The following is a 5,767-nucleotide window of genomic DNA, read 5'->3' on the forward strand; positions in this document are numbered from 1 at the left end:
CTTTATTAGTTAGGTTATTGTTTTATTTGTACGGTCCCTACGTTTTTTTGCATGTACATTTTCGAGGCGGCTGAAATTCGAGTTTAAAAAAAACAAAACCCAACCTCCATCCGTACGAGTGGACTGCGAGATGACCCCCCCGTGGCGTTTTTTTGTGTGTGTGTGTTTGTTGTTTTATTTCATTTTTGTTCTTCATTAGGTGGTGGTTGTGTGTTTTTTTTTTTTCTATGACAAGATTTTACCTCTATTTTTTTTTCCAGCTTTGCCTTAAAAGAACACCCTTTGTTTGCAAAAAAGAAGTCGTCGTGGTTTTTTTTCCCCTCGCCAATGCCCCGTTGTAGGGTTGGGGAGCAAAGCCCCGCTCTGCTAATTGGGGTGGGGTGGGGGCTCACCAGAACCCCCCCCCCCCCAAGTCTCACGTCCTCCTTCCTGGGTTGAACCCCTGGATCCAAGCAGCTGTGAAGTTTATATTTTTTTTCTCTGCTCGCCCCCAAGATGTCCAGTAGAAGCCACAATATTGTAGCACACACATCGGGACGATATTGTGCTCGTAATGCCACCGATTTGCACAACGCCGCCCCCTCCGAACCCCCAAAAGGGCCATCCTGATGCATTTGATTAGGGGGTGCAACCAGCGGTAGGGATCTAATCCACTTAACAACCGGTTCGCCGGAAATGTGAGTGTGTGTTTCCGCCACATGGCGAGATTCTGCTCGGCTCCATTTTCGCTCTCCGGAGTGGCGGCTGCTTCTCTCCACTTCTCCTCTTCCCGGGAGAGAAAGTGTTGCTTGTGCAGTTTAGCACTTCTGAGCCGCCGCTTTCCTCTAAGTCCCATCTGTGCGGCACAGAGAAGCAGCAGCCATGTTGAATGGGCAGCGGCTCCAGGGCGGAGCTGGGGAGTGTCATGTCCCTGGGCCGCCACCCAAGGCGAATTGCGAGCGAGCGGCATGCTTACCTTTGGTGAGCAGAGCAGGCGAGGCACGGAGATTAGCTGGACGGTCTGGACCGCGTGGCAAAGGGAAAATAATATATTGGGTGGGGATAGCGGATGGTCGATTATACCGGTTCTCCGAACGGCGCAAAATCATAACAACCGTTCTGAACCTGTCCGAAAACGGCTGAATCCCACCCCTGGGTGCAGGTTTTTGGCCCGAGAGGACAATCCTCCAAGGCTTGTCCCCGATTTTCTCCCCTTCTTCCCCGGCCGTGGTGCCCTTTCGAAAGATCTGCCCACCTCCGCAGCTGGCAGGGAAGGGTCTGTCCCTTGTGTGCCACCCAGGGTCTCTACAATATAGTGGCCATTCAGTAGCTTTGCCCACTGCGTTAGGGCAGGGAACGCACCCCACACCTCAGAAACAGCTCCTTTTTGAGCGGCAAAAAAAGGAGGATTTAAAATTGTCGTTTTTTAAAAAAAAAAAAAATATTTATTTTCCGGAATGGGTGTTTCTTTTAAGGCAGGCATTGGAAAAAGGGTCTGACCTTCCACTTACTTGAATAAAAACAGTGGGCCTTCTCAAAACTCGCCGGCCATCTCTGTTTCCTTTCTCTCCACTGTGCAAAGCTCTTGAGGGGGGGGGGGTCGTGGGGTTTCTCCTTGCCTTTCCGCCCTCCCCCCCCCCACTCCTTCCTATCAGAAATGAATGAATTAGGGTAAGGGGTTTCACCCCGCTTGATCCTATTCCTCCCAGCCTCGTGCCATCAAAACTGGGAGGGGGGGATATTGTATGTCTGTGTGTGTGTGTGTTTGCGTGTTTGTGTTTCTGTACATAATAGGACTTGTTGTAAACGTACCCAGGGGTGGGGAGAGAGATTTTTGTCCTGCTTCTCCCCCCCCCACCCCATTCGCTCTACGTGTCAAAAGACTTAACATCTCTTCTGTCAACTGGAAAGCCCGTTTCCCCCCCACCCCCCCAATTTAGCCGAATTGTCTCCTGTGTTTTGCACAACCCTTTCGGAGTAGCTGAACTGTTTTAACGTCTCCTTTCTTGGCTCATTACCAACTGCTTTGCTATATTTTAATTTAATTTAATTTTTTTTAAAAAAGGTATTTGAAAAGTAAGATGGGATGTTTCGTTTTTGCCAACTGGTGCCAAAACGCATGTGAGGTGTGGTTTTTATTTGTAATTTTCCTCTTTTTTTTTTTTTTGCCTTTTCATCAACCCCCGTTGCGTTATCTGCCTCGTGTCGGTACCCTCCGAAGCACCTCGCCTTCCCTGGGGTTCTTCGTAGACAGATGTGTATGTACGATGTGGTCCTTTTGCTGTTTTTCTTTCCTTTTTCTGGAAATCAGGGTTTTCTAAAAGTCTGTGTCAGTAACACTTCCAGTGGCGCGGAGTGTATTCGTGCACTGAATTGTTCCACCTTCTTAACCGCAGCCCGAAGAGGGAGGGGGAAAAAATCTGCATTTTTTGCAAACTTGGCGGGCGAGGAGAGTCTCTTTGTCGTTTCATTGTAAACAAATATATCATTTATTTCTTCGAAGGCCAAGAAACTACTTCCAGAAGAATCCGTATTTTCTGCATCGTGCGTTTTTTATTATTCTCTTCCTGGCCTCTGTAAATCTTTAGACCAATTCAGGACCAAAAAACTTGAGGCCCAGAAAGAGTTTAGAGTAGACGTCCCCAAACTTGGCAACTTTAAAACTTGTGGACTTCCAACTCCCAGAATTCCCAGCTATGCTGGCTGGAGAATTCTGGGAGTTGAAGTCCACTAAGTCTTAAAAGTTGCCAATTTTGAAGACCTCTGGATCGGAGCAACATCTGGGGGAATTGCACCCCAAAACTGTCTGGGAAAACGGGTGCCCAGTTCGTCTTCTCTTGGGGCTCATGATAGGTTTAAGCAGAGCACTTGAAATGCTCCGTTGACTTCCCAGCTCAGGAAGGTTCCCCTCGGTTAGAGGGCTTCGGGGTCCCTATCCTCTCTCATAAAGGTCTCCGACCTCCGAGTCTTAACTTGAATGATGTTCAAATTGTTGCAGCTCAGTTTGGACAAGTGGGGTTTTGGGGGGGGGTTGGTGTAGAGAGGATGTCCAGAGTTAGTTTTGGAGGAAGTACCCTCCCCCGAATCCCACCTAGATGCCTATACCCCTTAATTGTGAGGAGGGGGCTACTCTGTGGCCAGAATGGGACAACTCGCCACGGGCCTTCTTGCTACTTCTTACAACCTGGCGTGACCATCTCGTTGCGGCAAAGTGGCCGCCAGACAATTCCACGCGGGATAACGCCACGCGATAAACGTTGCCCGCCACTGCGTCTTCGACACTACGTCGACAAAAAATATAATGCGGAAGAAAACAGTGGAGGATAAAATTGCGTTGAGTTATCCCACCTGGAATTGTCTCGCGGCGAGTTGGCCGCGGTGAATTGTCCTGGAGCAGTGGTGGTGAAGCTTTTCATCACCGAGTGCCCAAACCGCAACGTGCATGACCGTGCGTGAATGCCGGAGCACTGGAAATTTGAAGAGCAGCTCGCCGGCGCACGGATGTCTGTTTTTTTGGGCTGTTTGCCGGCACTGAAGACCAGCTGGCACGCTGGAAACCACAAGAGCAGGTGGCGACGGCGCGCTAGCCCACAAAGAGGGGTCTACATGCCACCTCTGGCCCGCGTGGCATAGGTTTACCCTCACAGTCCTAAACCCTTCTGGGATTACCTTCAGCCCAGCTGACCACTGGAGTGGAGGTAATGAAAATGAATTTCAGTGAAAAACCCCAGCACGCTCCATTGTCCTTGTTGCTCTTGGGTGGGTCAAATATCCCGCTTTGCCTGGAGAAATTCCCCCTCCTTGAAGCGGGGACGAATTCAGGAATTCTCCGTTCCAAAAATTCCTCTCCGATCGGTTGTGGTGCCGGAGGCTTTTCCGGATGGCTTAAGAACGAATACTTGATTTTATCTGCGTCCTTCTTCAAAAAGGAAGGCGTTTGAATGGATCTTAACGGGGGGCGGGGAGGGGGGGTGTCTCCCCATCAGATCCAACCAGCTCCCCGTTTTTTCTCACACTGATGCCAAAAGAGGGAGCCCCGGTCCTACCGGTTGGGAGAGCCAGGCCTGATTTTTTTTAACGAACCGGTTCGGCCGAACCGTTCCGAACCGGTAGGAGCCCATCTCTCTTCTGCTGTCTGAATCTCTCCCTATCATCTATTTTTGTTTTTATATTATGTTCTCAGTGGGCCTTTTCTTCCCTGCAGGGGGGGGGGTGAATTTAAAATTGCACCATCCAGGGGGGCTATTTCAGTGTATGAGAATTGGTCGATTTGTCTTTGGGTGGGTGGGTGGGCCGACAGGAGCCCCAAATTATTTGCCTCCCTTTCTTAAGCCATCAGGGTCTCTTCTGGAAGCAAAATGTGTGCCTTGCAGCTCATTGGAGGGGGGGGGAGTCTCTTTTTTTGGGGGGGGGAGCATCCTCCTCCTTCTCTGCTCTTTTTTCAGTCGCACCCCAGGCATCTGCAGTCTTGGGGAGGCAGCTTCCCCCCCTCCCCCCAAATCCCCTTTTTCTCACCATCTAAAACCGAGAGGTCTGGAAAAAAAACTTTGTGCATTTGGTAAGTTCTTTGCTACTGGCTCATTTGCAGCTTACGCTACGTCGATTGATGAAAAATGCTGATCGGAAGCATTGCTGTTTTTTTTTTCTTTTTCTTTAAGGGTGGGGCGTTATTTTTTTCTTCTTCTGGCTTCTGTCCTGGCTCCTCTCTTTGCATTCAGAAGATATGCATATTGGGGGGGGAAGGGGGCATCCCTTCCCTCCAGTGGTCCCCATTTCCTTGTCCCCCCTCCCCAAACCCTCAATTTTTCATTGTACTGTCAATCTTGTAGAGTCTTGCTGGGGGGGGGGACAGAATGGATACTTACGGGACCCCCGGCAGGTGAGTGAGTTCCATCTGTACTGAAAAGTGTGAATGGTGATGACTTAATGAGTACAGCAGTATCTCTCAATCTTGGTCCCTTTAAGGGGGCGTGGACTTCAACTCCCAGAATTCCCTTGGCTTGAGGGATTCTGGGAGCTGAGGTCCACGCCTCTTAAAGGGACCGCGTTTGAGAAACGCTGAGACTCAACTTTCCTTGAGCATTGTGCTACATTTCTAGCTGTGTCACCACAGCCCCCATTGTGTGTGCGTGTGTTCCCCACAGCAGCTGAGCATCCTCAGCCTTTCAACACCACCCAAGGGCGGGGGCTTTGCCATTCCCCCCAAAACGAGGGGCCGGAAATTGTAAATCTGGGTCCATCTTCCCCCTCGATTCTCACCGCCACTCCGGCACCTATCCAGACCAACGATGACCCCCTTCAATAGGCAGGAAAGGAAGAGTAGCCCCCCGCCCCACCATGCTTCTTCCCCCCCCTGTTATTTTTGGGTTGGGGGGGTCTTTGTGTGGTGCATCTCGTCCAGGGAGAATTAATTTTGCAAAGGCTCCCTGGGACAGTTTTCCTCCAGAGTGCCATCCACCTTTTGGAATCGGGTGGGTGGGTAGCTGTGGTCCCTGTGGGGGGGGGGTCTTTTCCAAATGAGGATTTGCAGGATGGATCCTGGCCACCTGAAAATTAGGGGGTCTCCTCTACCACGTGCCCCTGCTCGCGTGGCATGGAATGGGGCGGGGTTTTTCCAGCAAATTCAGGACTGGGAAAGGGGGGTGGGGAAACCATGTTCATCCCCCACTTTTTCCTTTTTCCTTTCCATCCTGTCTTCTCCTCCACCCTCCATGGTGCTCCCTGACTCTCCCGGAGACTTCTAAGATAGACTGCCCGGACACAAGGATGCTCGGCTGTTTTTAAATGT

This window comes from Thamnophis sirtalis, unplaced genomic scaffold, assembly GCF_051295495.1.
Source record: "Thamnophis sirtalis isolate CommonGarterSnake01/CBP01778 unplaced genomic scaffold, rThaSir2_p1.2 scaffold_17, whole genome shotgun sequence".
Classification (NCBI taxonomy): Eukaryota; Metazoa; Chordata; class Lepidosauria; order Squamata; family Natricidae; genus Thamnophis; species Thamnophis sirtalis.